Here is a 15,066-nt window from a genome sequence, read left to right on the forward strand (position 1 = left end):
AAACAAAATACATATGGTTCCTGCCCTCATGGAATTTAGTAATCAGTGGACATTAAAGCCTTGCTGGGACAAAAACCCTGTATCGGTCGGAAGCAATATGCGTATCTTCTTATGAAAACATTCTTTTCCCCTTCTGTCTCTAAAACCCACACTCTTATGTGTCTACACCATGAACTGGCACTTATTTGATGACACTTTAACAGCAACCAACTGTAGCCTCGTCAAGGACAAATGCATGGCTTAGAGTTTTCATATTCCTAGCGTTCAGAATGATGGGTCAGCTGGCTCTGAGCCCTGAACGTGGCCTTAGGCCCAAGAGTCCCTCGACTTTTCCTTTCCTAAACGGCCTTTCATCTGGGGCAGGCCATTGTAGATGTTGAATGTATGCTCACAATGATAATGAAACTGGTATCTTCCTACCAGATTTAATGATGGGTACATCTGTGCCAAGACACCTTTGTGAATATTAATGATTTGAACAATCCAGTCCTGAGTTTGTGGACTTTCAGGGACACTGCATTTCATGTTCATTAAACCTCTAGTTTGAACTAGTGATTTGAACTATGATTTTCCCACCTAGTTTATGACCATGATTAGCCCCTAAAATCTGAATTAGGCCATTTTGGTTGATTTCATTTGGTGCAGAGTTAGATTTAGCTCACCGATTGTAAAAGAAACCATCCTGTCTTTACTCTCAATTTCTGGCCCTTCCCTTGGCTCTCAGCTCACACGAATACTCCATTACCTTGAATAACTGTAAGTTTACTATTTAAGAAGAACAAGCCACAGCCATCCACGGTGCAGACTGAGATCTACTAATTAGCATCAGGTCCAGGCCCTGATGCTAATGCTTGGGCCTGTTGGGAGGGCCCAAGTGCTGACTGGGGACCAAAGTTTAGTCATCTCCGGTGAGTCAAGCCCCCATGCACTGTAAGGGAGTATATTAAGTGTGGTTAAAGGAGGGTTCAGCTCTTGCCAGAAATCTTTGTTCCTTTAACTACTACCCACACCCTCAACTCTCCTCCACTCCATGGGGCAGAACAGAGGACTGGATAAAGACAAGCAAAACCTCAGGCTGGCCATTTCAGGAGTGGCTTGAGAGAGAGAGAGAGAGAGAGAGAGAGAGAGAATGAGAAGAGCAAGAGAGGATGGGGTGGTGGGCACCAGCATAACTCATCCTACTTCTCCTATCCAACTTTCAATTGCTTTCAGAGGACTAGGTGGTGCTTCCCTTTTCAACATTATTCTTTTAAATTAAACTTTGAGAACAAAAGGTATTTAACACCTTAAGAAGTAGGATGACTGAAATTTAGAGTCTTAATTCTGAACTTTTTTTAAAAAGATTTTATTTATTTATTTGACACAGAGACAGCCAGTAAGAGAGAGACAAACAGGGGGAGTGGGAGAGGAAGAAACAGGCTCCCAGCGGAGGAGCCTGATGTGGGGCTCAATCCCAGAACGCTGGGATCACGCCCTGAGCCGAAGGCAGACGCTTAATGACTGAGCCACCTAGGAGCCCCTTAATTCTGAACTTCTGAATCTTGAAAGCCACTCATTTGATTACTTGTATATTTACTAAACAAGTGTTCATTGAGTAGCTACCATGTGCAAAACGGTGAACATGTTCAGTCTCCATCTTGAAGGAGCTTGTAATCTAGAGTGAAGGTAAGAGATGATTGTACTCCTGTGTTGGAAGAGCTGTGCCACATGGCCCATGATGTGTTATGGGAACACAAAGGAGATCACCCAATCCAGATTGGGGAGGAGGTAAGTCAGAGGTTATGACGTTGCAGCTAAGACCTGAGAGACATAGAAATCAACAATGAGGATAGGAGACAGATATCCAGTTTGCCTTTCCATCACTGTGGTTTGTAACTTTGGGGGTATCAGAAAAAAGATAGGTCTTTCCTGAAGGTTGGCTGAATGTACCAGCTGAGTATGACTGACCTCTCACCAAAGGCTGGCTCAGAGTGGTCATCCAAGCTCAGAGAAAACCAAGGTAATTTTTGGTTAGGAGTGGATCGCCACATATACCACAGTGCCCATGACTTTGGGACCAAAATTCGAGAAACATTGAGGATATTTCCTGGTTTCCTTTTCTTGAATTAGCAAATTAGAGGCTAGAGGAGAAGTAAAGGAAGAGTTAGTAGCCCTAAGTAACTAGAGTTACTAGTGCTAAGGATCTAGTATATTGTCGTTACTAGTTTTAAAAACAGCACTATGTTGTCTATGTAATATAATTACTTATAATCTCCCTTTGCTTAAAACAAATTGGAGTAATGTCTTCTAGGAAGATGCAAGACTGTCATGGCAGAGACGCTATGAATTTGTTGTGAGGGGTTGGGGGTTGAAGGAGCATTAGAAATGGCCTATGTGGCACAGATTTTTTGGTCCCTAATTGAGAGTTAGGGAGGGCATGGCTCACAGTCTGGTGGAAGAGGATGGACAAGCCATGACAAGTCAATGGAAAGAGCAAGGTGCTCTTGGCAACATGCAGGAACAGAGTGGAGAACCAAGGTGGGTGTTCCACACATGGACAAGAACACGGAAAGTGTTCTGGGCAGGACTAGTGTCTCTAAAGTGCCCCTAACATCCCATGCTTTCAAGTACAGTCACATGACGCTGTTTTATATCCTAGCTTTTTGTTTGTAGCATTTATTTAGCTTGTATGAAAATAACACCACGAAGGAAGGAAACAGAATTTAGAGACTTTGACAGGATTGTTCTTTTTTTAAATTGCTTTCTCATTTTTGTTGCTATTAGCATCTACAATGCAGGAAAGCCCAATTAAAATAGTAATATTTAAAAAAAAATTTATACAAAATGTTCAACCATACATAAAAGTGGAGAACAAAATATAATGAACCCCTGATTTGTCTCCTCTATAAACTCCCCCATCACACACAACACAATTTTTGTTTGGCTTTGCTCAAATATTTTAAAAGCAAATTCTAGGCATCATTTCATTTCATCACTAAACATTACAGTAGGTATCTCTATCAAAGAATGGCTTTTTAAAAAACATAACCACAATACCATTTTCATGTGATGCAATACACAGCACATACCAAATTTTCCTAAGTAGCTCCAATAATTTTTTTATACTTGTCTCATTCAAATCAGGATCCAAATAAGATCTATACATCATATTTAATTGAAAGAACTCTTAAGTCTCTTTTGCTCTGTAAGTTCTTCTCCCCTCCCTGTTTTTATGCCATTTACTTGAGGAAGGGGAGAAATGAGTCATTGTCCTGTACAATATCCTACATTCTGGATTTGGCTGATTGTTTCTTCCTAGTATCATTCAACTTGTATTTACTGTAAGCTGGATTAGATTCTTGTTAAAATATTTTTTTGGCTAGAAAACTTCACAGATGCTATGTATTTTCTGATGTATTATATCATGAGGTGCATGGTGTCTGACTGTCTCAGTTTTAGAGATGTAAAAACTGATCACTGGATGTGGGTGTTACCAGCATGGTCCATCCAAACGTTCCCTGTCAACCTTTCACCTAATAGTTATTGATGGTGGTTGCCTAGATTCTTTATTTCATTAGGTGTTTCAGGGTGGTGGTTTTCTAATTCTATCATTCCTTCGGTCTTTATTAGCTGGAATTCTTCTAAAAAGAACTCCTTGTTATCTCCTTGGTTGCTCTGAAATACAGTTCATACCAGAAAGGCAGGAGAAGTGCTTGATTGTAGGCATTGTTTTCCAATGCTCAAATTGTCTCCTCCTTGGCCAGTGAAGTCTCCTCAAGGCAGTTTCTGTGTTATCTTGACCTGACCCTAGCAGGACTCAATACTTCCCTTGCTTTTGAGAACAAGTCTACAGATTCTTTCTTTCTTTCTTTCTTTCTTTCTTTCTTTCTTTCTTTCTTTCTTTCTTTCTTATTTTTTTATTTACTTGAGATTTTTTTATTTACTTGAGAGAGAGTGAGAGGGAGAGAGAGAGAGTGCACGTGCGTGTGTGCATGAGCTGGGGAGGGGCAGAGGGAGAGGGAGAAGCAGACTCCCCGCTGTGCAGAGAGCCTGACACAGGCTCCATCCCAGGACCTCGGGATCATGACCTGAGCCAAAGGCAGACGTCCAACCGACTGAGCCACCCAGGCATCCCTCTATAGCTTTTTTCTGATGAATTCGCTAGACTTGGGAAAATCCTTATACCCCCATCTCCACTACCTTTTTTTGCCTATCTATGACAAAGAATGGTTTATACTAGTTGTATCAGTCATGAAGCCTTTCAGCTATAAGTAAGCATAATCAACAAATAGAATTTTCAATTTTTTCACAGAACACAAAGTCTGGAGCAGGCAGCTGTTAGCATTTGTTCAGCAGCTCATGAGGTCCAGAGCCAGCATTGCTGTGATTCTCTTGGCCTCTTCTTTCTGGTTGCAAAATGGCAGCTCCTATTCCAGGCATCATGCCCAATTGGGGCAGGAAGAAAGGGGAAGGCCAGAGCCAGCTGCAGCTGTCCCTTTGTATCAGAAAAGCAAAAGCTTTCCTCAAACCACCACCCCACCCCCTCCCACTCAGCTGAATTCTACCCAGAACTTATTGGCCAGACTGGATTAGATGGACACCCCTACTTGCAAGGGAGGCCAGGAAAGTGAGTGCTTAGTTTTGCTGGGTTCTATAGTCCAAACAGGCAAGGGAGTAGGGGCTGGGAGTGAATATAGGGCTACTCATTCTGGGAGAGTAGTCTTGAGTCCTCAATCAATGTTCCCTACCCTATTTTAAAATATTTAATGTTAAAAAAATTTTTTTTAAGATTTTATTTATTTATTTGAGAGAGAGAGAGCATGTGTGCATGTGCAGGAGTTGGGGGGGGCAGAAGGAGAGAATCTTCAAGTGGACTCCCCGATGAGGAGGGAGACCAACCTGGGGGAAGGAAGGCAATCTCAGGATCAATGAGATCATGACCGGAGCCAAAATCGAGAGTCAGATGCTTAACTGATGTGCCCCTATTTTTTTATTTTTACATAATGTCTAATATTCCTTCATTTTAAAGCAGGGTGGGACTGTTGAAAAGAATTGTGAGCCGGAAATGAGTAAAGCTTTATTTGTAAAACTGCTCTAAGGAAATGAGTATCAGCTGTTTTGACATCCGTGGCCTGATGGCTCGGCTCAGCTCCATTCAGTTATCAGATGCCAACCCCAGCTGCAGGATCTGCGCTGCCAAGCGTTCCATCTCCTGTCTGCACGGGGACAGAGCAGTCTCACCTTCATCAAGACAGATGTTGTTAACTCACCTTATTTGAGATGTAGTAATCCATATGATACCAGAAAACCTTGTGGCTACAGGTTGACAGAAGCCATTCAACCTTCGCACTGTTCTGGCGAAGAGAAGGGCTAACAGACAGCCAGCACTCTATTGACACCAAAACAGCTTATTCTGCACTGACTGATAGGCAGCCACTGCCTGGAGCTTCACAGTCCTGTTGCCTTGGCCATCCCGGCTCCTCTCCGAGGAACCCACTCCACCTGCCCATGACCTCCTTATAATCCAGCAACTGAAAGCCAAGGCCGGGCCTAGCAGGGACCCTAAGACCCTACTCCCACCAGGACTAGGGCCGTCCATTCCGTGTCTGTACATTCAGAGGTAATTTAAAAATATTTTTACTATCTTCCACGAGAAGGAACATTGTTACTATTCCTACTGGCCATTTTTCTGGACTGTCCATGGCTGAAGGGCAAATGGTAACTAATTCCAGGAATGGAAGTGGATAATTCCATCACTGACAATCTTGATTTCCCCGAGGCTAATGAGTCTCATATTAGAAAACTTGAGTTGTTCTGATACTAGTTTTATTTTTTCTTTAATATTCATGCTGCAAGCAAAAGAAGCCAGACACAAAAGAACACACTTTATATGAATCCATTTATATGAAGTTGAAGAAGAGTCAAGACTATAAGAAGTCACAAATGGTTACCCTTGGGGGGAAGTACGGATAGGGAAGGGGCACAAGAAGTTCACAGGGGTGCTAGTTTTGTTCTTTTTCATGGTCTAGGTATTGAAACTGCTGGTCACTAACCCAATATCTATCCCCTCCTTTCTCCTTTCTGTCAGAATCTGATTTCCTTGTGGGGGTGGGGGTGGAGGTGAACACACATTTCTCAGCCTCCTTTGGAACTAGGGCTGGTCATATGACACACTTAGGACTAATGAGATGTATGTGAAAATCCATGGGACTTCTATGGAACTCCTTCAGGCAAACAGGCTCAGAACTCCTCCCTGAGTGCACTGAAGGGTATACTGCCATCAGCCTTGGTCATCCCAAATGTCCATTCGTGCACTCTTATTTAAAATTCTCCCATGTTACTGGTTCTGTGGCTTGGTTCACTTATTCAACAAATACTTATTGAGCACTTGGGCTCAATAAGTTGGACATGTGCTGATAAGGTGTTACAGATGTCCCAGGGCCAGGCCTGTAATTAGGGATGTAGGCCTGGGCTGAAGGACCAGAGTAGATGAAGGAGGACCTAAGCCCTGGCTAATAAGGAGGGTGAGGAGAGCCATTGCTTGGCTCTAACAGCTGGTTTGACATATGAAAAATTAAAATCTCAAGTTGTAATATCTTCCCATTTTTCAAGAGGGGCCAGAAATCTTGATTTTATTTTTTAAAATTAACTCTGCCATGAGGCTGAAATTGGACAAATTTGGTATATTAGTTTCTTTTGCTATGTAGCAAATTATCACAAACTTAACAGCCCAATCAACATATATTTGTTAACTCACAGTTCTTGTAGGTCAGAAGTACAGGCAGACTCAACAGGGTTCTCTGCTCAGTGTCTTAGCTGGACCAGGCTCTTAATTAGAGACTTTGGAAAAGAATCCATTTCCAAGCTGATTGAGGCTGAAGTCATCACATTATGCCACATGAACATATATAAGGAAATCAAATCCAGCAGTATGTAACAATGACCTAAGTGGAATTTATCTTGGGGATGCAAGGTTGATTTGGCATCTGAAAATTAATTAATGCAATGTGTCATATTAATGTAATAGACAAAACTACATGGTCATGTCAATGCATGCAGAGAAAGCATTTGACAAAATCCAACACTCAGTCATGATGAAACTCTCAACAAACTGAGTATAAGGAATTTCTTCAAACAGATAAAAAGCACCTAAGAAAAACCTATAGCAAATATCATACTTAATCGTGGAAGACTAAGTGTGTTTTTGAGAACAAAGCAAGAATATCTACTTTCACCACTTTTTAAAAAGATTTTATTTTTATGTAATCTCTATACCCAATGTGGGGCTCAAACTTACAAACCTGAGATCAAGAGTTGCTTGCCTACTGATGGATCCAGGCAACCCGAAGAACTAACCACTTCTATTCAATATCATATGATAAGTTACGGACTGTCAAGAAGATAAGAAAAAGAAGTTAAAGGCATTTAGACTGGAAAAGAAGAAATAAAACTGTCTTTATTTGCAGATGATATGATCCTGTATCTGGAAAACACTAGTGAATTTGAAAACACCAACTAGAACTATCAAATGAGAATGTCGAAGGATATAAAAATCAGTATTTCTATATTCTGGTAATGAACAACCTAGAAGTAAAGAAAATAATGCAATTCACAATAGCACTAAGAAGTAAACTACTTAGAAATAAGGGTAACAAAAGATGTGTAACACCTAAAAACTACAAAACATTGCTGACAGAAATTTTAAAAGATCTAAATAAGAGGGGAGGTATACCATGTTCATGAACTGTTAAGACCCATTATTGTTAAGATGGCAATTCTCCCCAAATTGATCTATACATACAATGCAACTCCAATAAAAATCCCATCCTCCAAAAAAACCCTTGGTAGAAATTGACAAGCTGATCCTAAAGTTTACAAGGCATTGCAACATACCTAGAATAGCAAAACAATTTTGAAAAAGAACAACATAGTTGGAGGACTGATTCTGCCCATTTTCAAAACTTACTATAATACAACGGTAGTCAAAGACCATGTCACAATGGTGTAAGAATAGACATATAGATCAATAGAAATGAATAAGAAGTCCAGAAAATTCTTACATTTATGGTAAATAGATTTTCAATGAAGGTGAAAAGGCAATTCAATTGGGAAATGATACTCTGACAAATGGTTCAGGAGCAATTGACTATCCATATGCAAAAAAATGATTAATCGATAAAATATGTAGACACTTACTTTACATCACGCAAAACAATTCGAATCACTTTATAGACTAAATTGTCAAATTGAAAACTATAAACTTGAAAAAAAAAACACAGGAGAAAAATCTTTTGACTTTGGCTTAGGCAAAAATTTCTTAGATATGACATCCAAAACATGATTCATAAAAGAAAAATTTGATAAATTGGAATTCATCAAAATGCAAAACTTTGGCACATCTAAAGATATTAAAAACATGAGAAGACAAACCGCAGCCTGGGAGAAAATATTTGCAACTCATATATCTAATTAAGGGCTTGTATCTGAAATATATAAACAATTCTTAAAACCCATTAAGACAACCCAATTAAAAATGGGTAAAAGATTTGAATAGCTCTTTCACCAAAGAAGATATATGGATGACTAGAAAGCACCTGAAAAGATGATCAACATTGTTGGTCATCAGAGCAATGTAAGTTAAAATCATAGTGAGATACCTCTACACTTTTATTAGAATAATGATAACCTAAAAGTCAAATAATGCCAAATGTTGCCAAGGATGTGGAGAAACTAGAGCCCTCATGTATTGATGATGGGAAGATAAAATAGTAAGTCACTTTAGAAAATAATTTGTCACTTCCTTAAAATGTTAGAGTTATGACATGACCCAATAATTCCACCCAGAAATACACCCAACAAAAATGAAAACATGTCCCCATTCAGAGTTCATATAATTATTTTTGACAGCATTATCCACAATAGCAAACTATATAAAGTGTAGTTATCTGTATAATGGAATACTATTCAGCAATACAAAGGAATGAGCTGATAACAACTACTTGAACTACAGCATGGATACATCTTATGCTCACTGAAAGAAGCCAGACACCGCAGACTACACATTGTGTAGTTCTATTTATATAACATTTCTAGAAAGGCAAACCTACGGAGATGGACAACAAATTATTGGTTGCTGAGGACTTGAAATTGGAGTGTGATGGCATATGCACATGAGAAGACTTTTTGGAGTGATGGAAATATTTTGAAAGTGGATTAAGGTGATGGCTGCACAACCTTATAAATTTACTAAAAATCACTGAATTACCATGTATTCTGAGTGAACTTTAAAATATGCAAATTAGACCTCAGTAAAGTGGTTAAACATAAAAATTAAATCTCCCAATTTTAAAATGCTCACAACTAATTTAAATTCTTAAAAGACCTTTGTGAAAAAAAAATACCCTAAGTCTGTGATGATACCCTAAGTCTGTGGTGTAAGCCCTTGGGCCGCCCTCTTGAAACGTCAGGGCCAAGTGGCATGAATAGAAATTTAAATGAAATAAAATCCTTGTTTTCTAGGAGTTGAACATCCAAAAGCAGAAAATGGGAAAGTAAACAATAACAACAGCCAACGATAAATGCTCTAAGTGAGTTGTGCAGGGAGGTATGGGTCCAGATAGTCCTTGGCTCTGGCTGGGTGCGGGCTGGGACATCACAGAGGAGGTGGGACACTGCAGTTAGGTTTTGAAGCATAAGCAGGAATTCAGGAGACTGCAAATGTGGGAGGTGGGGGAAAGGGGCTGGTGACATTTTCAGGCAGAGGGAACAGAATAAGGAAAGTCTTGGAGATGTGAAAAAGCAGTTCCCTTTGAGAACTGGGGAGGGTGGAGATGTGGTGCACATGGAGAAGAGAAGGAACGGGAAAGGAAGGTGGGGGCCACATCATGAAGGGTTTGGCAAGCCATGTTAAAGTTTTCAGACATGGGATTAAGAAGGAATTTACTTGTTGAAGCACAGGGGCATTCTTCTTTTGGCCTAAATTAAACTTTGTAAATCTTGGCATCATATTATACTCATTTAAACATATTCATTAATATACCACTTACTGTGTACTAGGCACTGTTTTAATACTTCAAACAAACTCACTCAATCCCAACAACAGTGGTTCTCAAACTTGCATCAGAATCGCCACAGTTTTTGATTTAGTACATCTGGAGTGGAGCCTGAGAATTTGCATTTTGATTCAGTTCCCAGAAGAAGCTGATGCTGCTAGTTGAAGGAGCACACTTTGAGAACCATTGCTTTACATCAAGTTTACCAGTGGCTTTATACCAACTTAATAAGAAAGGTATCATCATCACTGCCATCCCAATGTGACAGAGGAGAAAACAGTTAAGCAACCTGCCCAAAGCCATACAGCATTAAGTGATGGGGCTGGGATTCAATGCCAGGCAATGACTGCCACGTCTCCTAGTTCACAGGTTGCAAACACAGTAAAGGGCTGGCATTTTCAATCTTGTTTGCAACTATCAAAAATATATTACACACACTTACACACACACACACACACACACACACACACACACACACACACATTGGCCTTAACTGACATCTGAGATACAAGAGTGAAACATGCAAACTGATGCCAAGGCGGTGGTAAGGAAAAGTCTTTGAGGAACTCTGTGGGCCATTCCAATGAAGTATTATTTTGGTCCTACTGGGATGAAGCCAGGATTTAGAAATGCATGAGTATCAATGTACAAAATGACTAATTAAATATGTAAAAGAAAATCGTTAAATACCATGTCACAACTCAAATTTGAACTGTACACGAGTACTCAATATCTATTGTTTTAAATATATTTATTTTAAATTTTTTTTTACAAATTATGAAAACTAGCAATATCAGGATAAGATAATATGATGCTTTGTGTGTGTGTGGGGGGTTAGGTTGTCCCAAGATGAAAATTGCAATTCTTTCAAGAATCTGCTTGCTTTTCACATCTTGATCTAATTTGTAGCATCTCCCTGGTTGCTTTCCAATAAACAACTCTTCCTTAAATTGGTGGCATTATGTTATGTTTGAGATCTGAATCACAGAGACTGTAACACAAACCTGCATGCTCCATCTTGTCGTTTTGTAGAGTGCTGTATATCTAATTAAAGCTTCTTATGGGTCCATAAAAAGACTTAACATTAAAAAAGCAGTCTGTGTTGGAAAAAGCCCCAGGGCAGATTGGAGGAGGGGTTTCTTCATTAACAATAAACATATTTGCTTAAATTCAAAGTTAAGTAATAATATATTAATTTGCACTTGAATATTCTTAAATATTGCCTAAGCATAATCAGATCATGTTACCACATTTATGGTGTGGAACCGAAAATGGGTCATGTTCTTGCCAGCAGCACTCCAGCTTCCCAAGAAACACGGGGGATGAATAAATGATTTACCATGTGGCCTTTCTTTATTCGAATCAATTTATTATTCTGTTCCTTTTCATTGATTGTTTTGCTATTCTTATGTCCTTGTTACCCTTATATATTTTAGTCAAAACCTGAGTCACACGGCAACAATATAAATACTGTTTTCCAAGGGCTTATCTATTATGGCCATTGTTTTGTGGTTACAGTTACATCTCAGGGGCTATAAGGCTGGTGGCAGAGGCTATCAACCACTGGAATTCCCTTGGGAGACCATTAGAGTAGTATTTTTTTTCCCTTTACAGGGTTCCCTAAATAGTGCTATCTCCCTGAGGGGAAAAGTGCATGGTCTTCCAACTTTCCAGTAATAAAGGTCCAAATTCCACAAAGGAGCTACTGCTTAACATACGGCTAGAGTTAGAATGTCAGCATCAAAGTGAGGTTTTTCTTTTATGGTCTTCCTAAATCAGAGTGATCCCAGAGTTGGGGCTTTGACTCATCCTTAAGGGGCAGAGGCCCAGCCTGAGGCCTAGAGCTTGAGGCTTTCCCCAGCCAATGATCCATCACCCCATGCTAGAGGATTAGGGTAACTGAGAATCCCCCTTTAATAGAAAGCCTTATGTTACCACCCTGAGGGTTTGCACCTCCCACAATCCAGTCTTACATCTCAATCATCCTCAGACATGCAAAATTGATGCTGTGGAGAGAGTCTGAAAAAAAAAAAAAAACACCTGACATTTGCAGGTCAACAAAGACATTTGCTAAAGCCATCTAGATTTCTCTTCTGCACCCAATTTAATCAAATTTGGAGTATCTAAGCAGCTTTTATTGTATATTTATTTTTCCTTGTGTCCTTCTTCACTAGGTGTCTTTTATTGGAAGGGTGGAAAGAAAGGAGAGACAGGGAAAAGCAGGTTGGAGAAGCTGGGCACCTGGCTTGTTGGCTTTCCCTTTTAGGAACCTCAGAGAGCTGATTAGCCATTGCAAGACAAGCTTTCAAGAGTGGGAGTCAGGAGACCCCCCCCCCCCCAGCACTCCTCTCTGGCTTTGGCTAAGCTCCCTTCCCGAGCCACCTGACCTGGTGACCATGCCGCTGAACTATCTAGTTAACCATGATTAGTATCTGCTGTTTTGAATCCCGGACTTCATATGCTTTAGTACTCTCCACGACCTTCGCCTTTCCAGGCGGTTTCCAGTGGAGGCAGCTAACTGATGGGGGCCGGGCTAGTGTGTCCCGTAGACCTTTAAAGCCAGCGTGGCATTCAGATGGTGGGCTTTTCTCCTTTTGTTTAAATAGCAACAAAATCAACAAAATTCCTTCAAATTGGGTTCCCAAGAAATAAAACTGCAGAGAAAAAGAACATATGCATATGCGTATATACATACATATGAATGTATATTTAATTTTTTTCTCTCCTTTTGCTTAAACTTGGGCGGGAAAAGCGGTAACCTTTAAAAGGGTAAAGTGCATGCTGCCCTCCGCCCCCCCCCCCCCCCCCCCCCCCGCTTCAGGACGCAGTCAGGTGCGCACGCTGTCCCTTTCCTCCGATTCCCCCGACAGCTCGCGGTGCTTTTTTCAGCCATTGTCCCATATCCCCGGTGCTTCCTCCTTCACCGTCTCCTCTCCTCGGGCGCCTTGCCTGCTTCCTACCGCCATACATAGTCCAGACTCGCACGGGTGAGACGCAGCCAGGATGCCCTCCAGCAGCCCGGGCGCCAGAGCCCGCAGGTACTGTCGGCCCCGCCCTTCCCGAGCCCCGCCCCGCCGTTGCGCCACAGTGACGCGCGTCCCGCGCAGGCGCAGCTCGGCCCCACCCCCTCCCCGCGGCCGGCCGCCCGCCCGCTCGGTATTATGATTAGCGCTGGGTGCGGGGATTCGGCGGCCGGGAGGGAGTCGTCGGCGCCGCTGCCGCTGCGGACGGACGCCTGCCTGCCGGCTGAGGTAGGGGCGAGCGCGGAGCGCGGCCGGGCGCGGCGGCCGTAGACCGCGGTGCGGGCCGGCCTCCGCGGCGTCGTAGCCTGCGCGGTTGCCGGGCTGGGAGTCCGGGCCGGGGCGCCCGCCGCTGGCGGAAAGTAAGTTGCGCGCTCCGGGCTCCCCGCGCCGGCGGCAGCGCGGGCCCGGGAGGACGCGGAGCTCGGGCTGCGGCGGCCCGAGCCGGCGCGGCGGCGGCGCGGCCTGGCGGCGGAGCGGCGGCGGGCCCGGCGGGAGCCGGCACTGCAGCGGCCGGCCGCGGGCTCCCGGAGGCCCTGCCCTTGCGGCCGCGGCCGGATTGCGGCACCTCGGGAGGTGCCCGCATCCCGCGCCCCGCCCCGAGCGGGCCGAGTGCGGCGCCGCGGGGCCCCGCGCCCGGGCCAGGCTCCCCGCGCCCAGGTTCTCTCATGGGGTGTGTGTTCTCGGAATGTGTTTCCTTTTTCAAATGAATCTGGAAATCTGGCCGCAGCAAGGGGGTTCCTTGGTAAAACGGCAGCCTTACAATAGAATGGGGATATTGTCTGTAGAGAAAGGGCATCGGGGTAGGGAAGGAGGAGCGGTGCCATTCCCGAGGGAGAGCTGGAATTTTTTTTTTTTTTTTTTTTCCCAATGGGAAACCTCCGTTCTTTTCTATAGTCATCGCCTGTTGATTTCTTTCTGGACCATTTTGCAAAAACCTTCCTGCCTTTAACTTGGACTTGGGATCTAGGAAAGTGACAGTCTTATCCTGGGGTGCGTGGGCGCGGGGGGGGGGTGTCCCCTGGAGCTGTGCTATTCCTAACAGTTGGATCAGATCCGATCCGATAGCTTCTTGGGAAGATTGGTTCAAGCTCAGTATTTGGGGAGAATTTAGCAGTAGGGTTCTTAAATCTATGGAGGTCTGAGGGTATAGGACCTTTCAAACTGTCAGGGTACTTTTTTCTTTTTAAAAATTGAGTGCATTCTCAGTCTTAGATACGGGTGGTAAAGCTGATTTAATGCGTTTCACATTTTGTCAGGCTTTAAGGTGAAGCATGGCTTACAAGTGATGGAACTGCAAATGTTGAGTATCCTGCTGAATTTTCACCAGATTTCTGTCAAACATCAGATGCCTCGGTTTGGGTTCCTTGTACGGGGTTGGGACACTGTCTCAAATCAGCCTAATTTATCGGAATGTCTTATCAGTGTACTTTAAAGCCAGGGACTGTCAAGGTTTATGTAATGAATTTGTTAATTTATAATCTTGGTACATTGTTTTCCAAATTTATAAAATCATTCCCTTAAGGAAATCTGTCTTCAACGTCTGCTTAAATATTTCTTTTGGAATTGTATTCCTGATCCAGAATGTACTGTACAACTGGTGATTTAAGCATACTAATTAGACAGGTTTCCTTTAAAAAAATACGTATTGATTCTTTTATCCAACTATATCTTATTGTCCCTCTTAGGAAAACATGACATTCCCATTTTACAGAACTAGAAATGAGAGAAATTACATGACATTCCCAAGGTCACATATTCAAGCAGTGTAGTAGCTGAAAAATTAAGTGCATGTGCTAACTTCTCTTACATCTTCAAGGTTTTCCAGGCAGGGAACTTTGAGTGTCACCTTTCTATTTTTTAAATCTGCACTATCAATTTTTGTTATTTTATGCACAGAAATGGCTCTCACCCTATTAATATTTTACTATTCAGAGTAAATTTTTCAGTATCATTGCAGTAAGATCAATTAGTTTAAAACATACAAGAACCCAGAAGTTATCCTAATTTTTATT

General features: G+C 42.2%; 1 protein-coding gene across 4 annotated transcripts in view; it reads left to right on the top strand.

Annotated features, from left to right (window-relative positions):
• The first annotated feature begins 13,155 nt into the window (after positions 1–13,155).
• The window catches only part of SNRK (SNF related kinase), a 56,209-nt gene continuing 54,298 nt past the window's right edge, over positions 13,156–15,066 (top strand). For all 4 annotated transcript variants that reach the window (XM_026496653.4, XM_026496651.4, XM_026496650.4 and 1 more), the window contains exon 1: positions 13,156–13,282. The gene's annotated coding sequence lies outside the window, so the exon portion shown is untranslated. The remainder of the gene's footprint in view (positions 13,283–15,066) is intronic.

The sequence above is a fragment of the Ursus arctos genome, unplaced genomic scaffold (assembly GCF_023065955.2).
Source record: "Ursus arctos isolate Adak ecotype North America unplaced genomic scaffold, UrsArc2.0 scaffold_20, whole genome shotgun sequence".
Classification (NCBI taxonomy): Eukaryota; Metazoa; Chordata; class Mammalia; order Carnivora; family Ursidae; genus Ursus; species Ursus arctos.